We start from the raw sequence: 20,590 nt of genomic DNA, 5'->3' as shown, positions 1-20,590 counted from the left end.
TTGCGACGCTCTACGTCAGAAAAAAATTTCTCCTGCATGATTTCCTCTTAACTTTACATTTTTACTTTTGCAGGTGAGTCTTTGATACAGCTAGAGTCCGCATGTACATATGCCGTTAGGTAGAAAGCCATTTTTGATTTTTCCTCATTCAGGAAGCCAGTTTTCTCAACACTATCTTAAACCACCCATATTTTTTCCATTTAATGATGGTGGCATTTTAATCGAATGTTAATTTTTCATCTACCAATTAGTCTCCATCTGGCGTCTCCACCTGGTCCCATCGGCCTATTGACGTCTTGTGGGCCAGTAAATATTTGTATTTTACCAAGACTCTGTAATTCGTCTTACCGTTTGGCAGAGGGAGCCCTTCTACTTTGTTCTTCATTGAGACTCATGCAGAGTCTCCAAGAACAAGATGTTACATTTATTTTTGGCCCTTTTTTGTGTGTGTGTATATTTTACACATATAAAAAGTAGCATTATATCCGCACATACTTTAACCACGTTTAGGTCACAGCGTACACTTTTTGGAGCCCATTTCTCTCACCGATCATTTTTCCATTTCATTCGGCATTCTTGTACATGACTGCTAATCATTCTCTTGAATTCCATCATAGTTTATGTGTTCCATATTTTAAAAACCAATTTCTTATTGGCAGCCGTTTAGATTGTTTCCAATTTTTCACTATTATAAATTACGCCGCGCAGAACAGCACCGTGTGTGCGTCTTTTCAAACATCTGAGATTGATTCCTTAGGACAAATTGCTAGAAATAAAACTCTACCATAATGTATTTTTTTTTTTTTTGAGCTTTCCCCTCCTGCTGCCTAATTGCCCTCCAGGCGTTCATACTAAGTATGCTTTTATGGAGATACGATTTTGAGTGGCCGGCTCCACACGTTCCACGACACCGAGAAGAATCATTATCGCAATTGTCAGAGTTTCCACGTGCGTAGGAAAACCCAAACAATTATTGCCGGTGGACGTTCGACGGTTCGAGAACATGTATCGGCCACCCGCGTTTACGTGTGTGTTGATTTCCTCGGTTCGACCTTTCCCGTTTCTTTCTGTATAGAACCAGGGCAGCGCCAGGCAGGGGCTGTGGGAGGGTCACCGGACGTGGCTCAAAGCTTTGCACGGGGACAAATCCGAGAGCGGAGCGCCGCTGAGCTGGAAGGGGCTTTGGACGACTAAACGCTTCCTGGACCGAGCTGACCTTCATCGCCAGGGATGCAGCGTCCTCCCGTGGCGACTCCCGTCTGCCCAGGGCCGACGGGGTTGGCCGGGCAGCGTGTGAGCGGGCGGCATTTTCACCTCCTGCAGTCCCTCAGTGTTTATGGTTTTGCTACTTTGAGCTCTTCTTGTATGTGGGGTTTTCCTCTCTAAAAGTAATTTGTTGTTCGACCCATGATTATGAATAAAATTAAAAAACACTAAGTATTAGCAAATATAACAACCTCTATCCAGAGACTGACATTTTAATGAAGTTTTTTAAAATTATTTTTTCTCAACGTATACAGCATGGTATTATACGTGATGATTTTTAATCTTTTTTCCCTCTCAAATCTTCTGAGTATCTCTTCATACGGGGAAGTAAATCTGCATCATCATCACTGAGGGATGAAGATTCTTCTTCCCGGTGGATGTGCCATGATTTACTCATTTGCATAATTTATTTCCATTGATGGAGAATGGTTTCCAGTTATTCAGGATTATAACATAAGTACAGTAAACATTTTTCTACATTTATCCATGGATGTTTGTCGAATCACCACTATAGGAAAAATTCCTGAAAGTCACTTTACTAGGTCCAAAGGTACACACACACCAATGCACGCTCGCATGTGCGAGACTGTGTGTATCACCCAGATGTGTATTTTATATACGTGTGTATATGGATATATACACTTTTGCTATTTGCTGCCCGTTGCCTTCCAGAACGGCATGCTTATTTACGCTCCTTAGAATACTTTTCAGAGCGAGCACTCTGAAGCTCTTTTTGTATGATTGGCCCTGATGAGAAACACATACATTATCTCAAAACGACCTTGAGGCGCTTCCGCTCAGTGACTCAGGTGCCGTGAGTCCATCGTCGCGTCCCGTTTCCGAGACGTCGGCAGCAGCACAGCAGGATGCTGAGAACGGCGGTGGGTCCAGGTGGGCATTTCGAGAAGCTTCTGGATCCCTCCCGAGCTTTTGGCTTCTCTAAGTGTGTAGCGCGTCGATCGTCTCCAGCCCGGTTTTCTCTGGAACATCCGCTTGAATTCCGTTTACTCAGGACGTCCCTCTCCCCTTCCGGGAACAGACCACGGCTTCGCCTGGCGGCTCGTCATTGGCATGTGTGGAGAAACTGTCCCGACGAAAGACTGAGATTCAGGGAGCGACAGAAGAGAAGTCCGTGGGCACTGTTTTTTTTTTTTTTCTTTTTTTCCCTGCTAAAGTCTTGTGCTGTTCTCCCCAGCTCTTCGGGGCTTGCTCTGCTACCTACCAAACATAAGGAACTCTCTCCCCCCGTCAGGAGCAAGGACATTCTGTAGACAGTGACGTGTAAAATCACACGCGGGAGGCTCGGTTAACGCTAGTTAATAGACTCGCTCAGTCTTTCGGCCACCTGATTAGTGGAAAGGTGGAAAGGTCTCAGAACTGCAGAGAAGCAACCCTGTCGCAGTCCTGCGAGGCTAATGGTCCAATTAGCGAGCCGACGCTGGGCCGCCGCGGTCAAGGCCGCCGCGGTCAAGGCCGCCACCAAGGTCAAGGCCGCCGCCAAGGTCAAGGCCGCTGCCAAGGTCAAGGCCGCCGCCGGCCTTTCCTGGTCCGCTGATTCCCACTTCTTCCCGGCTTCGCAAAACCTCTTCCCTCCCGGCGCGCTGAGCTGTGCGCGGAGCGTCGGTTACACCTGCTTCTCTTCACAGCTGAACCCTTCGCTAAGCGAAAGGGGTCAAGAGACTTTGGCCTTTCTTCGTGCCCCGATGGGGAAAGGTGAAGGAGGAGGGGGTGTGAGGAATCGTCGGGGAGCGAGGAGGCAGGCGGGACTTAGCCTCCGCGGAATGGTACTTAAGATGCCACAGAGCTGGGATCCCTAGAAGACTCCCGACATTGACTACGACGAAAATGAAAATACCACGGGTTCTGAATTTTTGCCCTCTGTTTTTTCCAAAATGCGGCTGTTTAATAATAATGATTCCTCATTAATTAATGACAATTTAATACCCGAAATAGGTACTGGGAGTCAAAATAGAAACGGAAGGATTGATCATCTTTTATAATGGAAGTGAATGCGAGATCTCAAACTTCAGCTTTAAAAAACGTCCTCTGCCAACTATTGGGTCTGTTCTCCCCACTCCCCGGGAGTCAGGCTGTGGAGAGGGAGGGGTCAGGTGTGCCCGGCGTGAGATTCCTGTGACTATGTGGGACTTCACAGGTATGCAAGCCTGGCTGAACATTAGAAAAGCAATTATTGTAATTCAGTACATCGAAAGGCCAAAGAAGAAGAATCATATGATCATAAGATCATACTAATAGATGAAGAAAAAAATTAACAAAACCCAACACTCATTCATGAAAATAAAAAAAAGTTCTCAGCAAACTAGGAATAGAAGGAAACTTTCTGAACTTGATAAAAAACACCTACGAAACACCTTCAGCTAATGTCTTACCTAATAGTGAGAAACGATGTTGCCCCACTAAGATCAGGACCGAGTTAGGGATGCTGTCTCTCACCTGTCCTACTCAACATCATACTGGAAATTCTGGCCAATGAAGTAAGGGAAGAAAAGGAAATAAAAAGCATACGGATTTGGAACGAAGAAATATAACTGTTTCTGTTAGCAGCTGATTGAAGGTAAAATAAAAATAATTAAAGAAAAATTAACATTTGAAAAATGATTTCATCGCACAGTGAAATGACCAGTTGCACATAAATGAACAAAATATACAACCAGGACCCCCCAAAATTTATTTCTGCTTGGACCAATTTTTTAAAAAATATATGAAAGAGACCTTGTAGAATATTTTCTTTAAAATAATTGGAATGCTACTGAGGTTGTGTGTGTGTGCGTGTGCGTGCGTGTGCGTGTGTGTGTGTGTGTTGGCTGTATTTAGTCATAAACTTCTAACACCTGCCAAGGCTGCAATGTGAGTATTACATGCAGAGGACATCAAATTGGCCTTTCCACAAGGGAAAGGGGAGGTTGACTTTCAAGACAGACTGGGCAATTTATCTGAATTAATTGCCTTTATTTTTCACTGTTCTTTTTTCAGCCAATTTATGACATTATTCTTAACGCCTGGATCTGGTTGCTCCACATAAAAATGGTTTCCATTTGGCAGTCATAGTTTTCCACTGGCTGAGACGTACGGCAATGCTGCGAAGCTGAAATCAATTTATCGTTGCGTTTCCAGCAAATCCTCTTCACGCTGTCAGGGAGCCCCCGTCGGAGCACACGTGTGGAAACTCCGTGAGGGGGCTGTTGAGATTCATTGGATTTCGGGCAACTGAAAATAGCAAACAGTTCATTGAGTAGAAAATAGGTTTGGCAAGGTCTTATTAGCTAGAGATAAAAGATGAGAGACTGGGCTTTGGAATTTATATTGTTCGAACTCGGCTCGGTGGTCTGTGGCTGCTGTGTGACAATTACGAGTCTGGCTGGGGGCCCCGGAAGGTGCTGGGCACGTGTTCCGAGGTGACCGTTGTGGACGCTGCGTGGACAGAGCGCCCTCTTCCTTGCGACCACCGCCCATTCTCTGGCGAGTGGAGAAAACCCACGAAGGCCTAACCCAAGAGCACGCCATTGCCTTACCTGCTGAGGTGTCTGCCGGTCGTGGAGAGTCTGACTCCGGGGGCCACGACAGAGATTTCTGTCCTGGGCGATAGTTGAATCTACCGCGGCTTCAGATAAATTTGGTTCACAAAACTTGGTGGAGTTTCCTTACGGAAAATACCTCAGGAGACTAAATATGAACAACTAAACCATGAAAGCGTAAGAAGGAAGGAATGAGAAAACCAGCGTTTGACGAAACATGTCAATAATAACAGCAGTGAGAGTGACAGGTGACAATCAGAGAGTGGCCACGGCGTGCCGGGGACATTCCCGGCCCTGTGGGTACACAAATCGCTTCATCGGAGAATCCCGTGAGATTGGTGCTGATGTTGTCTTCATTTTACAGATGGTAAAACTGAGTCGCAGAGAAGTTAAATGACTTTCCTAAGACAGCACAGGTCAGGGGACGAGCCTCGCGTCCTGGCCCCTAACAGTAATGCTGTATATACCATTTCAGTGCATTTCCGTAAAGGGTTTGATTTACATTTGTACGTCAACACACTAATTCAAACGCACAGGTGTACGCGCAAGCATGCAAAGCTACGTACGTGTGCACGCACCTGCGTTCACACGTACTTTCATGAGACAGAGCACGGAGGAGCTTCGCGGGCAGACTGCGTTTGCCGGCGGGCGACCCCGTGCTTGGCGTGTGAAATCCGGGCTTCACAGCACTTTCCCTGAAGAGGAAGGAATCGTGGCCGGGACTAAGCAGTCATTGTCACACTGACGATTTTAATGACGTGGTTGCTCACGACATTCTCCGTCGCTGAGGAATGCACGCTCGTGGCTTATCAGGGTTGTGGCTCTGATCTGCTTTTCTGCCTAAATTATCTCTCGCTGTTTCTTCGTCCTTTCCTCCAGAGGACGCATTCCCAGTTGTCGCTCAGATCTCGGAATCCGGAGACCCTCTGTTGCTCGTCCCCTGCCGGGGCTTCGTTTACGAAGAACGAGGCCGGCAAGGAGGTGGACTCGCCGCTGTGCCCTCCGATGCCGCCGCAAGTTTCCTGAAACCGCCCCGCGTGGACTCGGCTGCGCCCTGTGCCTGGCTGCTCGGGCGTGGGTGGCGGGCGGCTGGGGGCGACGAGAGCCAGGCCAGCTTCGAAACAAGGGGTGTCACGGGGACTTCTGTTCGAGCTCCCATTCCCAGTTTCAGTACAGGATTCCACAGTTTGTTGGTCCTTTTATGAGAATCAGACCTATGTTATTTTTGGGTTTTAAGCTGTGCCGCTATCATTGGAGAAACAAAGCAAAATGAAAGTAGACCCAGAAAAAGGGCCTCTTTCTCATGCATTGTTTCTGATAATTGCTTTGTTATTTTTGCATTAGAGGACGGCATTTAAATCTCTGTTAACCGTTGTTTTGTGCAACATTTTGGCACTTCTCAGCTGGAATGGGGCTGTGGCCTGGAGGGGGAGTCGGCCCGTGAGGAGCCCGAAAACACCCAAATTCTCCTAAGCATTTCAGAACTGAGCCCCCTAAACACAGAGCCTTCTTTGTGTATATGCTATTTCCACAGCAGAGTTCTCATTAAGTTCAATAAATAGAGGCACGCACACAAAAAAAGTCTTAAAAGCTCTTCTTAATTTCTCCTTACTGAGTTAACTCTTTCTTTCCTCTATTTCTATGGCTTGATTGTAATCCTATGTGAGACCCTTTCTTTCCATCTGTCTTGGGGCAGCCATTCATCCATCTATCCATTTTCCTAGCTGTTTCTCTCTTTCTCTCTCTCTGTCTCATCTATCATCTAGCTATATCTGGTAATTATCTATCTATCTATCTATCTATCTATCTATCTATCTATCTATCATCTATCTATATCTATCTATCTATCTATCATCTACCATCTATCTATCTATCTATCCATCTCTATCTATCTATCTATCTATCTATCTATCTATCTATCTATCTCTATCTATCATCTAGCAATCATCTTATTTACTCTACTACCATGTAGCTATTTCTAGATTTGGGGGACAAGGGCCCACCCCACTCTTTTGTTGTTGTTGTTTGTTTTAGGTTTCACAGGTACCAGCGCCATATTTTATAAAGAGTGGGGCTTTAAAATGCTTTTGAAGTAGTTGTTTTGAATTGAAGTAAGCAAACACAGACAGCGACAGTTTCGTGCCTGATCTACTCAGCCCTCATCTTCTCTAGCAAAAAAAGAAAAAGAAAAGAACAAAACAAAAACCCTCTTCGCTCTGCGACATGGAAGTGGCATCCAAATAAATCAGTGGCAAATGGCGAGCTGGGAAAATGCCAGTTGGATCGTTCGAGGGGAAATGTAGCAATGAAATTCTGAAATATTCTGGCAAGAATCATGAAAATAGTTATGCCCAAGGCACTGCAGGAAAGAAGGGATTTTAGCAGAAAAAAAAACAAGGCCAAAAAACGTTACGTTTTCCAGTTCGTTCTCTGTATCTCTGAGTCTGTTTCCATTTTGTTCGTTCGTGCGTTTTCCACGGCAGTCGTGTTTGTTAAATAACGAAGCGCAGTTGTCGTCTTCCCCGTTCTGGAAGAGTGCGCCCTCTCCGCGCAGACCAGCCCTGCTGCAAAGGGGAGGCTTTTCCCGGGGGGGCTCGCGCTCCCGCGTTTGCTTTGCTGCCGTGTCAGCCAAGTGCAGGGCTTTCGGGTCACCCTTCGCTGCTGGGCCTGACTCGCCCGCGCGAGCACCTCACACGTAGTGGAGACACTGTGGCTGTGACAGCTAAGAATGTGTCAGAGCGCCGTCTGTAAGGGCGAGACAGCAAGGGACAGCGCCGGACTTTCTGTTCTATCGTTACAGAGATGAGGGTTTTAGACGCGACTTTCTGAGCCAGGTTCGAGGGCATCTTCCCATTCATTCATTCATTCATTCATCCTGGTCGATAGTCAGCAGTGGCTAGCCTAGCGTTTGCCTGCCACCTGGTAGGTAAGCATTAGTTTAATATAACGGGATTAAAGCAAGGGATGTGTACGCGCCATGCTTTACAGTAGGTGCCAAGAGCCCGGAGTCTTCACCTTCACAGAGGTCATCATTCGGAGAGCAGAGGTCGGTTTATCGTTCATGCAGATGAAAGTGCTTTCTAACGAGAACACGGCGTTGCGGCGGAGACATTCTCCGTGAACCATGGATGTCGCAGGGAGATAATCCGCGGGGGATCAGAGAGGACTTTTCCCCAGATTAGGGAGCGTGGGCGGAGCCTCTGCTGTCCGAAGGAGAAGGGCATTTGGGGGAGAGGAGAGACTCTCGGTCCCTGGCTCGAGCACGGCGCATTGTGGGGGAATGGGTGATCGAGGCCGGAGCGGAGAATCTGGGAGCAGCGCCCCGTGTTGCTTCTGGATCTGGGCTGTGTTCTGCGAGCGGCAGGGACCCCGAAGGGTGGCGGCGTGACTGTCCATGCGCATGCTTTCTCTCCGGGCAGCAGAGACGCGACCTGGGCTGGATCAGGTCTTAACTCGTGCTGCAACCTGAAAACTAAGTAAATGAGTCAAGCCACCCGAGGGTGACCGTCGTCAGTGCTACGATCATATACAAAACTGAATTCGTGAAAACATTTACGAAGGCAGGACGGATTAGTTTTTAATAGTCATTAACTTTTCCCACAACCCACCTGATTTTTAAAAGACTGTAACATTAGAAACAACTGCATTTTCTACTTAATCGATACATTTTAATGCAATTGATTTTAAAGGCATTTTTTTTTTTTTTCTGAGAACCAGTTTCACGTCTGACATTGTGCTAGTGGCGGGAAGCATAGTAAAGCTTAAAGTATTTTCTTAATTCTCGTAAAGTTTGTAATATGGCGGAGAAGCCATTATGATAAGAAAACGGCTGGCCAACGCCGTGTGGCAGGAGCTCGGCAGAGGACCTGCCGGAGTCCGTCTCGCAGGAAGAGCTTCCACTCATCGCATCCCCGGGGAGAAAACGCTGGAGAGAGACGTCAAGGGCGGAAGAGAGCCGTCAGGTTAGAGAGGGGTTCGTGCGTGGCAGTGGCGGGGGGCAGTGTCGGCAGACACGGGCGAGCGCGTGTGAAGCCGTCCGTCCAGGTGTGGCCCAGGGCCGTGCAAAGCGTCCGATGCCTCAGCGCATGCTCCGTGCGGGGCCAGGCCGCAGGGTAGGGACCCAGGGCCGTGCTTACTGGACCTTACCTGCAACGACTTTAAGGACGAGAGTTACGAGGTTAGCACGTCTTAGACATGGCGTGCTGGCTGTGGATGAGGGCTACAGACAAGAACGGATAAGGAGGGAGTTTCTACTCTATGAAATAAACCATGGTGGGAGCCGGAGTCACAGATACCTGTGCACAATGAAAATTAGAGAGGTCTTACTCTTCATCTCACTCCATCTTCGCGACGGCCCTAGAGGGGTGTTTTATTATAGCAGATAAGAATCATAAGCCATAAGCTTAGGTGTGTAAGAAATGTTACTTTATGCATTCTGCATTTATTCTCAATATCTTCTGAATCCTCTCTCACCAGTATAGGAGAAGCAATCCCAGTTTATTGTGCAAATTCATGTAATGGTTCCTTCCCAGCCTCAGCCCTGGTTTTTAGCCAAGGATGTGTTGAAATTCCGGAGCGCTGATGGGCTGTAGGGGTCAGGGGCTTCATCATCACTTTTCTAAGCTGAAATCCTCTAAGCCATCCTGGCTCTTTGCCAGTCTTTAGGGGGCAGGGGAGTGATTTACACAGGTTACATCGAATTCTTTGTGTATTATGCTTGGACCTCAGCTTTAAAAACTTCAAAGCCAAATATTTATCTATTATATTTGTTCATGTTATAAAAACATTTCCTTGAAGCAAGGGGTGCCTCCTGGTCTAGCTGTCGATTAGAGCAAGGTCACAGCGTAACAAGGAATCCTGCAGAAAAATGTACCGGTTGCTGTTCTAAAATGTTAGGCTGATACATTTTTGTTCCTATATTTACAGGTGGAGAGATGGAGCTTACCAAATGACCTGTCAGGGAGTCGGAGTCACGGGAAGGAGGTGGCAGGCAGATTTGAGAGAGACGTGATTTTTAAATTTCACTTCAGCTTATATGTTGTTGGTGGAAAAGCTGTCTGCTCTGAGTAAGAAGCTAATATCAATAGAAACCCAGAATGAAAAAAAATGCACAAACAAGGAATTCAACCCAATTGCTTTTTTCAGAATCAAAATGGAAGAGTGAGGAACTGTGTAAGTTAATTATTATGTTGCTATGGTTACTTTTCCTGATTGGAACAATAACGTTGAATAGTTGATTATTCTAACTTAACTTCAGGTAGCAGTTAATGTATTGGGCAAAGGCACTTGAATTGCATCCAGATATTTTTTAAACAATCATTATTTCCATTGCATTTTGGTGTAGACATACAAATCGAAATCAGAAATCAGTTGTTTGTGGTCTTAAAATTAAGTGTATACTTACATTTTAAGAAAACGATGCTAGATGTCTCCTTTATGTTTTATGTGTTCGAGGAGATGATTACGGAGGCAGTAATGGAAAGATCCTAAGAGATATGGTCACGTCATGAGATCATCGCTCATTAAACTTGCAGTCAAGATCAAGTTAATTAAAATCCTTGAGCCCTAGTTTTTAAATTCATATAGCACAGACAACCATCTTAATGGTATGTAGTAAGATGTGGATAATCTGTTTCATTACCTCGGACTGCGGTTTCTGCAGTTACAGCTACTGAACTTATATCCATAGAAAACGGAAGACTTTAACTAGCCTCCACTCATTTGCAAACCTAGTATCAATGGTTAAAAAAATAACAGAACGTAAGTGCTTTTGGGACGAAATGCCCAAAGAGAATATTTAAGTGGATTCTGGGTTGTTCGCTGTGAAATTTACGTGGCTGACATCATGACGAAAAATCTTTCTTTCACAAACAAATGAATGTGCATCAGCGTGATCAGCACTCATTAAATACACACTTACTACGGCATACTGCGAACCTCGGGGGTACAGAATTAGTTCACATGGCTCTTGTCTTTCAGAGGCCCAGTGCAAGTAGGAGATACCGAAAAGCCTGAGGCCAGAGGTCATTCAGGAACACCGAGGCTGTCTCTATTTTATATTTCGTTTACTGCAAAGGTTAATTTTATGTGTCAACTCGACTGGGCCACAAGTCGTCCAGGTATTTAGTCAAAGATTATTCTAGGTGTTTCCGTGAGGGTGTTTCTGGATGAGAGTAAGACATTGGAATCTGTAGGTTGAGGAAAACAGATTGCGCTCCTTGCCGGCGGTGGGCCTCATCTAATCAGTCGAAGGCTGGATGCACGTGGCTAAAACTGCAGGGAGCCGCCGCAGGAGGAACATGGGGACCATGAGCTTCCTTCTGCCTTCAGACCCGAGTGGAAGCGCCTCGAGGCCTCCGTGTCGCATGCTGAGACTACGCCCCGCGTGGCCGTGGGGCTGATGGACGCCACAGGCGCCCTCCCCCACACCCGGGGGGCGCGGCCCGCCGCTGGGGTCGCGCGCGCTGCGCTTCGGCACAGCTGGCGGGCAGTGGGCTCGTTGGCACCGGCGCGCCGCGGAGGCGCGAGCGCCACATGGCGCGGTGCCGTCGCGATGGCTCCCGCGCCGCCCGGAGCCGGGACGTTTCCAGCGCCGCCGCGCCCTGCCGGGGCCACCACCGCACGTGCGGCCGCGGAGGGCCGGACGTCACGCGGCCCGCGACCCCGCCTCCTCGGCCCGCGACCCCGCCTCCTCGGCCGTGCGAGCAGGTGCGTACAATTAACGCCTTTCTCTGCACATTGGTCCCGTTCGTCTGTCTCTCCGGAGAACCCTGACCGACACCTTCATCTCAGATTCTTGCATTAATATTGATTTTTTAAAATATTATCTTAAGACCTTCTACAGCTGGGTTACTGAGTTTTTAGATCCCTCTTCAGTTCTGCGCCCAAGGCGAGAGTCTCGGTGGCCTCCCCGTCCCCGCCCTGCGTGGGCGTGAGAGCCACCCCCCCCCCCCCGCGCGCGCCCCCGAGGACCTCGGAGGCGCCCCGGCCTTCCTCCCACCCCAGCTCAACGCTCCCCGCAGCGCGCTTCCGGACCCCGCCCCCTCGGCCCTCCCCCGTCACCGATGTTTCTCGGTGTCCCCCAAACCACGCAAAATCCCTCAATCCACCCTCCGAAAACACTTCTCTGATTGCGTCGACCTTCTCCTCCAAAACGCCCCCCTCGCTCGCCGGCTCCGGGCTTCCCGGGCCGTGCGGATCGTGTGTTCCCGCCTCTGCTTGGTGCCTTTGCTCTTGGCGATGGCCACGCAGCTCCGATGGCGCCGAGGGACTCGCCAAGACCGACCAGCAGGCCGCCAGCTGCGGCAGCGCCCGCATGGGGCAGCCTCGCCCGCCGGCCCCGCCCGCTGCTTATTCCCACCCCGCTGCCTGACTCCTGTTACCTCATGTTTTACTTCTACCCCCCCCTCCCGACTGTGGAACGCGTGACCTCTCCTGTCTGTGCCTCGTGGTACCTATTATTGTCTTATAACACTTCTCGCCTTGGCATTCTAACCATATGCTTAGACATTCATCTTCCCCACCAAACCGCTGAGGAGAGAAGGAGAGGAGCTTCCTCAGGGAAGCCAACCTGCGTCCGGCCTCGGGGAGAAGGCACAGGAACTAAGTCGAAGGGCAGGACGAAACCCCTAGAAATATGTAGGGGTTTGGTGCCTGAAGGCAGTGATGTATCTGAGGCTTCGTAGCCGTGCATCTTCTACAGTTCTTAAAACAAGAAATAAGAGCTTCACACCATTTATTTTGTGTGTAATATACATATATTCCAAATTTCCATTCAAATTGAAAGATATAAAAAGCAATATTTAAAAGAATGAGACACTTAGAAACTTTTAGCCAATTGGCATGGAATTCGAAGAGCCTAATTTCACATTCACTGCACTTTGTTCCAAGACATCGCCATCTCTGGAGCTCGTTCATGTAAACACCGACTTCTAACTGTGCGAAGTCTCCCCACCGCGCCGATCCGCCCCTGTCTTAATTGCCCTGAAATATTTCGCATGCACACACTGCCTCCAGCCAGGACCTCATTTCTGCCTGTGCTTGGGTTGCTTTTCAATGACAGAGCCTGAGTTTCTTCTTAGCATCTGGGTACGCGTTCTCCTCTCAACTCTCCCTGTGGCTCTCCTTTCTAGCAGGGGCCCCCCTGGAATACGCCGTGCCCCACGATGCCGCGTTCCAGGCACGACGAATGCCATGCTGCGGGTGTATGCCGCTGGCCTTTCGTTCTGAGTCTAATCTTGTTTATGGATCCTGGCTGATCATCGAATCATCAACTCACAGATTTTGTTGAAATAAAAAAAAAAAAAACAAAACAAAAAGCCCTGCCTATTTCCAGGCTGGGTTTATTTATTTAAAAGTCACAGTCATTCTTAAAGGGACAAATTTTTTGTCCTTTCCTTTTCTACTGGAATTTTGCACACTGTATCTATCATACTTTGAAAAAGAAACGTGAAAATGGACCTGGAGTGTGTGATGGGGACTGTAACCAAGGTGAGTGTTTGCAAACAGCACTTTCCTGGTCCGAATCCACAAAAGTCATGCAGAATTACCCGCAAATTTCCAAGGAAGGGCCCTACATTCCAAGTCCCATGGAAGATACGAGGCAGAACTGTAAGCAGAGCTGTGACTCCGACACAGTATTGCTCATAAAAGGCTGTTCTACAATTATCTCCCTGACGAGAGAGTAAATTTGGGGTGAGAACAAATACAATTGTTGACTTTAAATACTCGTCGATTGCAACTGCTAAACGTTCTTCTACCACAAACTTTATGAAGACACTAAATGCAGGTTCACCGGATCAAAGTCCCCTTGCCTACTCTGCTGGAAACCGCCTTGGCCTGTGCGTGCGCCCTCTGGTTTTGCTGAGCCCTGCGTGAAGGACGAATGGCCTTCCCCTTGGTCGCCGGGTTGAAGGGGGTCAGGTTCGGCTCTGACAAAGGGGGTTCTTTGTCATGACTTCATCTGCTTGTTGTTCACCAATCAGAAAGGCCTGTCACATTGTGAGATAGCCTAGAGTTCAAGATTATCGGGATTACGGGATATAGTTTTCCATTTGGAACTGCTATGAAACGGAGCATTAAGCCTGATATCGATCACATTTCAACATTACCGCCAGCTCTCTGAAACCCGCCCGAGCAGCCGCTGTGAAATCCGGCTGCTACATAACCAGCGAGCTGCAGAAGGGCACCGTTGAGGAGGAGACATGGTCGAGGCCACCACGTAAAGCACATGCTGGGGGCAAGTGGCAGCGGATGTGAGGAAGCCCGTGCGCGTGCCTGGCATGACGCGCCCCGGGCGCTCCCCGGCCCTGCGCATCAGGGCTGGTACCCGGGAGCGAGACGCGGCGGGTCGCGGGACTGCGTTATTCGTGTGATTACGGTGACGCGTCCATTGCCGACTTTCTCAGGCCCTGGGGACCCACACTCAGGATTTGGCCCCGGTGCCGGGGACTCCCTGGTACGCAGCGGCGAGAAACTTGCATGATGTGACGATGACTGTCTTGCTGGCCGGTCTCTTCCGTTCTCCACATTCTCCTGCTTGAGGGCCCCTCCCTGTCTTCATGACAGGCGAGACGTCTTAGTGTCTGGGTGACAGACAGCCTTCCCTCCCCAAGAGGTCACACCACGTAGGCGTCGGGGGGCTGCTGGCGGCACCTTTCCTGCGACGTGGCGAATCTGGACACGAGGCCCCGGAGCACACGTCGCGCAGACGTTACCGTTTCGCGCGCGCCCCGCGGACACCTGGAAGCTCCTTGTCATGTTGTCGCTGCACAGCAGTGCCAAACTCAGTGCGAGTCGGGGTCACTCTTCAGGGTCACCCCTACGCAGCCCCGTGACCCCAATCCGGGCAGGGGCGGCAGGGGCGAGGGCGGCAGGGCTGGGCGCGCGAGAGGCCGGGACGCGCCCCGAGCCCGCGTCAGGGGGGCGCGTGGCTCGCCGGGCCCCGTCTCTTCCCTCACGCGTGACCCCGAGGGCTTTGACGTGCAGGAAGCTGCCCCTCACGCACCCCGGTGTGCGGGTGTCGCCCGCGCACGGCAGTCAGGCGGCTGCTTCTTTCCGCACCTTCGTCGTCCGTCCACGCGTGTGTCAGATTTTAAGAAGTAGGTGGACAAACTTCACCTAATGGCTGGTCCTAGGTGGGGAATTCTGTCGTCCCGGAGGGAGCACGTGTGCGCGAGGCGGGGAGGGCAGAGGGTGTGATACCTCCGGGGCTTCTGCTGGGTTCCGCGTCCTCGCACGAGTCTGGTCCTTCCGAGAGAAGGGACCAAGAGGGGATTTAGATGCACGCGAATGATCGGGCCGTGGTTCCTCACGCGGAGCAGCAGGCTCATCTGACCGCGGAGGGGCGGCGCCGCCACCCGCCGCGCCAGCCACAGGCCGAGCGAGGGCAGCTCCGGGCCAGCTCGGGGGAGCCGAGGGCACGCGCCCCAGACGAGACGGAGTGTCCCGGCTCAGGCAGGGAGGCAGGAGAAAGCGGGCGCACGGCCCCTCCCTCCATCTCGCGTCCTGTTCAGGCCTCAGGAAGTTGGATGACGTCCCCACCCCCGGGACGGCGCCTACTGCACCGCGTCCCCCGACCCGAATGCAGGCTTCATTCCGACGCGCCCGGGCCCGGCGCTTGGTCTGGGCCCTGCGCCGGCGGTCCCCGGACGCGTGACACCAGGAGACGGTGAGAAGGGCCGTCGCAGCCCGTGTTTCCCGGAGCCGGGCGCAGAGGCGCGCGGGCGAATCGCCGAGCGCCCGGGCCGTGTCCCCAGGAGCCACTCCTCCTCGGGCGCGTCACTCCCTGCGCGCACAGCGTGGTGAGCTATTGGTCCAGAATGTTCTTTGTTTCCCTCGCATGGGTGGTTTCACATCAAAAATGAACGTACGTGTCATTTTGTTTTGAAATCTATGTTTTCTAAATAATACAAAATTATTTTAAAATAAAGGTTTGACCGAAATAGTTCAGAAAATAAATCTTTTCATCTAATAATAAACATGTTCACTAATGCGTGCCTCCGACACGTCTCTCGTTCTCTGTGTAGCATGAATTCTGACAGATTTCCCGGGTCGCGCTTCCAGGCTGTCTTTTTCTCCGACTTTTATCTTCATATATTGAAATGTTCGCGTTGTTCTTGTCTCATGAGGAAATGTTCACGGCCACGCAGGCACTTGATAGAACCCAAGAAAACCATGCACGATACGGTTTTAATGTGATGTTCAAAATGGTGTTTGTATCAGGAAGGGAGATGATTTTCACAGCAAGAAAAATTTAGACTATTATAAATTAATTTGGGCCTTTTAAATTTAATTTCGTAGAGGAGACACAATGGGTCGTGATAAACTTATATCTTAACAAACCCAAACCATTCGGGTTCCCCATCGCCCGCGATCGGTGCGATTCCCAAACCCCTCTGCACTTCTGTCCAGACCAGCTTCTCATGGCTGCGCCTCCGTGATGAAGTTGAACGTCGCCTGGGCTCTCGCTTACTCTTTCCCAGCAGCTGTAATCCGTCAGCGTCCGTGAGAAAGCCTCTAAAGAAACCGAGGCTGGTTTCTGGGCGTTAGTGTCTCAGCTTAAGCCTGGAGCAAATGAAGGACTTCGATCAAGCCAAGAAAACATGGAAAATAGGTACAACGGCAAAAGCTTTATTTGGGTCAGGGTCCACACAACCGTGAGCACCCAGCCGGTGTTTTGTGTGGAATTCTGACTGGGCAAGTTGGACAGCGGGGGCGTTGGCAAGCTTCTGAAACAGCGGCGCTAACGTCGTAAGAATTTATAGCTGGCCAGGCTCTGAGCGGACCTAGCCTTCTTCACAATGACCAGGGGAGAGGCAGCTGGGGGTTCGACCAGCAATGCACCCCGTCTCAGAGCTGGCACCGGGCCGGGGTGGGGCTGCCAGTATTATTTTTTCAGCTATTCCCAGAGTGGACAGGACTGCTAGGGGTTTCTAGGGTGGCTGAGAAGGGTCCAGGGCACAGAAGTCCCATGGGGGGTGGCAAGGGGCGTGGGCCCAGGAAGTGCCATGCTGGGATCTTCACTTAGTTATTGTCCAGAGACAGGCCAGCACTCAGGTGGGGAAGGCGTCTTCCTCTGTGAAGACCTCTCTGTGTCCCTCGGGGCCCTTGACCTTTGCCTACAGGTGTCCTTTCCCCCATCAACATTCTCCTTCGGCCGGCCTCGCGAGGCTCAGGAGTCTCGGGCATGTCACCCATTGAGAGGGCGATGGAGTCCAGAGCAGCATTTGGTCGGTCCTTCTGTGACTCACCTCTGCTCACCCGACTGCAGGGCTCGCTGAAGCTCATCCAGTGTTCTGAAACTCTCAAGGCATCACACGCATTTTCATTTAAATGTAAATTCTGAATGTAAATAAAGATAACTTCTATATTGCCCTCCCTCTGGATTATTTGGGCCATAGCTCTATTCAATTAGTGAAAGTAATTTAGAGGTGACAGTCGTGTGGAGAATGTACTGATGGGTAATTTTGATTTTGGTTATTTTCCTAAAATGTTAAAGACCCGAGGACTTTTAATGGAGCTGCAAAGTGCACAACCAAAAATTATTGTAATTTTTTTTTAAGAAATGATGCTATTAGTTCACATGAATGCTCTATTTAAAAATAGAGGCTGAGAATCAAGAAAAAAAAAAACCCAGAAAGGTAACCTTTAATTTGAAATTGGATGCATTGTGATGCTTGCGCTGTAAAAATCTGATGGTGTATTAATGTCCTCACATATATTATCTGAAATTGTACCTTTCGGTTTTAATGGCTGTTCCAATAACATAATAGCCACTCACCTGTAATTATAAGTTTTCAAAGCCTGAAATGGTTCCAATTGTTTTTCTCTGCACTTTCTGTGTACAATGGTTTTGTGCAGCTACGAGTTCCAAAGGCCTCGTCCTGCCTTTCTCTGTTCCTGTGCATTGTCTTATGTTGCCATTGAAATTAGTCTTGGGCAGGGACAGCACGTTGGGAGGGAATCCAGGGCGTGTATTAGACGAAACTTCGACCTTGAGGACCTGGGTGACTTGTGTCAAGCCCCCCACACACCCACCTTTGCACGGCCAAGTCCCATTTCTCTTTTTTAATGGGTTTAACCTAAGTCCTGACCCCTTGCGTCCTTGTGGTTCTCATCATGAGATACAGCCAAGTCACCACTTTGTTCTGCCCATGACCCACCCCTTGGAAGGGGGCCGCCGCCTGCGGGTGGGGCCAGGAGCTGGGCGCGCCCCTCTCCACCAGGCACTGAGGTCCCTCTGCTCGCAGGAGACCAGCCTGCATGCGGCCGGGCGGACGTCTTCACCAGCGTCGCAGGCTCTTCTCTGCCTCGCCCCCTCTCCACTCATAGCCCGGCACCAGGACGGGGACAGATCCCACAAGAATCCTGGGGAGAGAAGTCGGGGAGAGGCCCCGGAAACTCTTGTCAAGAGCTCTTTGTGCTCCGGCAGCTTTCTGAGTGCCCGGTGCGGTCACGGGACCCGCGTCCTGAGACCTGGGTCCGGTCGAGGGCAGGCAGAAGGGCCGGCGGGGTATCGTGGGCATCATGGGCATGCTCGAAGGTGGTGCGCTTGGGCGAGGGGGAGCAGGCCAGCGCATGGCAGGAGTTCCCCGCTCCATCTGGCCCCGTGGAACACGCATGCGCGCGCGCGCGCGCACACACACACACACACACACACACACACACACGCACACCGGTGCTGAAGGTCCACACGGCCAAGTTCAAGGGGAACCAAACCCAACGGGTCCTCCCCTGCTGACTTCCTGAGATGTGCGGGGCGGAGTAGCTTTCCTGCGAGGCGAGGCGGACGCGCGGAAGGGGCCGTGTGACGGGAGCGCGTCTGTGCTGGGAGGAGGCACCGGGAAGCAGGCCAGCGCTGAGGCGTGACTGCGGGGACAGCAGTGTCCCCTCCAGGGCTGTGACAGTGGAGACCGCCGCGCTCACCCCCGAGCTTCTGACCTCGCAGGTGTGGGCGGGGTGCAGGCTCACACCTGGCGGCCTCACCCCGAGGACCACTGACCTGTGGTGGCACCGCCCACTCCCCGGGGGACTCGAGCTGCAGAGCTGGAGGCGGGGAGGCTGCAGAGAGTCCCCTTGGACGTTTGTTCACGAGTCTGAACAAAAACGCCTGGTGCGCAGGCACGTGGGGCGCTCGGTGCGCACGAGGATGGACCGGCAAGGACACGGCCGCGTTCTGCCCGCCGGGGGGCGGGGAGCAAAACTGCCCCTGCCTGGTGCGCGCCGGCGCGGTGCGCGCGGGTGCTCGGCGCTGGGCGCGGCGGGGCCCGGGGAGGGGGGGTCAGCCCAGCGCCCCGCGGGCCTGCGCGCTGTGCGGCGGCGGCTGCGGGGGGGCTGGTCCCGCGGGCTGTGCCTCCGGCTGAGCAGGTCCCCTCTCTCCGCCCTCTGCTGCCTGGCGATGGGCGCGCAAAACCGCCGCGGCATCACGAGCTACAGCGAGAGGAGCAGACACTGGCGGGAAGCGCCGGGCACAGCGCTCCGTGCGCTGGGCTGGATTTTTGTTGGCGAGAACCTGAGTCAAGATGGTTTTCTGCTGCGGATCGGAGAATAGGAACACATACAGGGAGCAAGCAAATACCGTTGCATGTTCACGTGCGACTGGTTCGACATTGCCATGCAGGAGAAAAACGAAGAACGGGAGGACTGACGCGGTTCCTATTTACTGTTCGCTCGATAAACGTGCAGTTTCCGGGTGACCTGGGCGGCGGGCTGCAGCAGTTCTCAGCAGACGAGTAACGTGTTGCCCCATATTGAGTGGGTGAGAGAATTTCCAGGACTTCCGGTGCAGGCGTGAGGACCATGCCAGAGTCCAGGTCTAAACTCAGTTATGAATCAGGCCTCGGGAGTGTTTCCCTCCTAGCTCTGTGAGGCCCCAAATCTACGGCTTGCCCCCCCAACACCCCAAGTATCAGGCGAGGGATGCTTCTAGAACCAGCTCAACTGCGGCCCCTGGAGAAGGGAGACCCCTTGTCCCCCGGGGCAGTCTGCGTGATTTCCGTGCCTTTGGATGGCTGGCTTTGCAGACCCAGCTGGGGTGGGGACAGAGATGACTCCAGGGCCCTTGTCTTTGCCTTGAGGGGGGGACTGTCTGGCACTGAGGTGGCCTCTGCCTTCATCCGAGATTCGTCAGGTGTGGAGGTCGCGCAGGTGAGTGATTGGCCAGGAGGAGTGGGGGAAAGAAGGGTAAGCATCCCCAGCTCGAGGACAGGTGAGGGCAAAGGCGGGAGTTGAGGCAGGCCTTCGCCCCGGCCCTCTCCCTGTTCTCTGCTCCCGGGCGCGAGGCAGCGGCCGAGGTGGCTGTCACCGCGAACCCGCCCCCTCCGCCTTGCGCGGGTCTCCACGGCTGGGTCTGACTGGGGACCACAGCATAGCATCTGCGCTCGGGCTCTGCCGTCCGGCGTCAGGATGGCTCGAGATGCTCCCGGGCCAAGCCCCAGATTCCTCAGTGCCGACCGACATGTCGGCTCCGGCCGTGCGGGGTGAGAGGCGGCCTTTGTGCCAACAGCTTTTCCATGTCCGTGAATCATTCCTCTGGAACAGAAACATCCAAATGCAGTTCCCGAGTCAAAATAGCTGTGCGCTTAATGGCTTGTGACCTATGCTGCCAAATCGCTCTCCGAACGATCTCCACCGGCTCGTGCACGCCGCCGGCCCGGTCGGGGAGCCGGTCTCCCTGTGTGCTCCCAGCGCTGGGTGCTATAAAGGCGTCTTGATGAGAATAGCGCCTGTGTTCAAATTTACGTATGCTTAAATACTCTCACTGTAATTACAAATGAAAAGAAGTGTGC

Source organism: Rousettus aegyptiacus, unplaced genomic scaffold, assembly GCF_014176215.1.
Source record: "Rousettus aegyptiacus isolate mRouAeg1 unplaced genomic scaffold, mRouAeg1.p scaffold_m13_p_13, whole genome shotgun sequence".
In the NCBI taxonomy this organism is placed as follows: domain Eukaryota; kingdom Metazoa; phylum Chordata; class Mammalia; order Chiroptera; family Pteropodidae; genus Rousettus; species Rousettus aegyptiacus.
The sequence above is the reverse complement of the archived record's forward strand: the minus strand, read 5'-3'. Positions refer to the sequence as shown.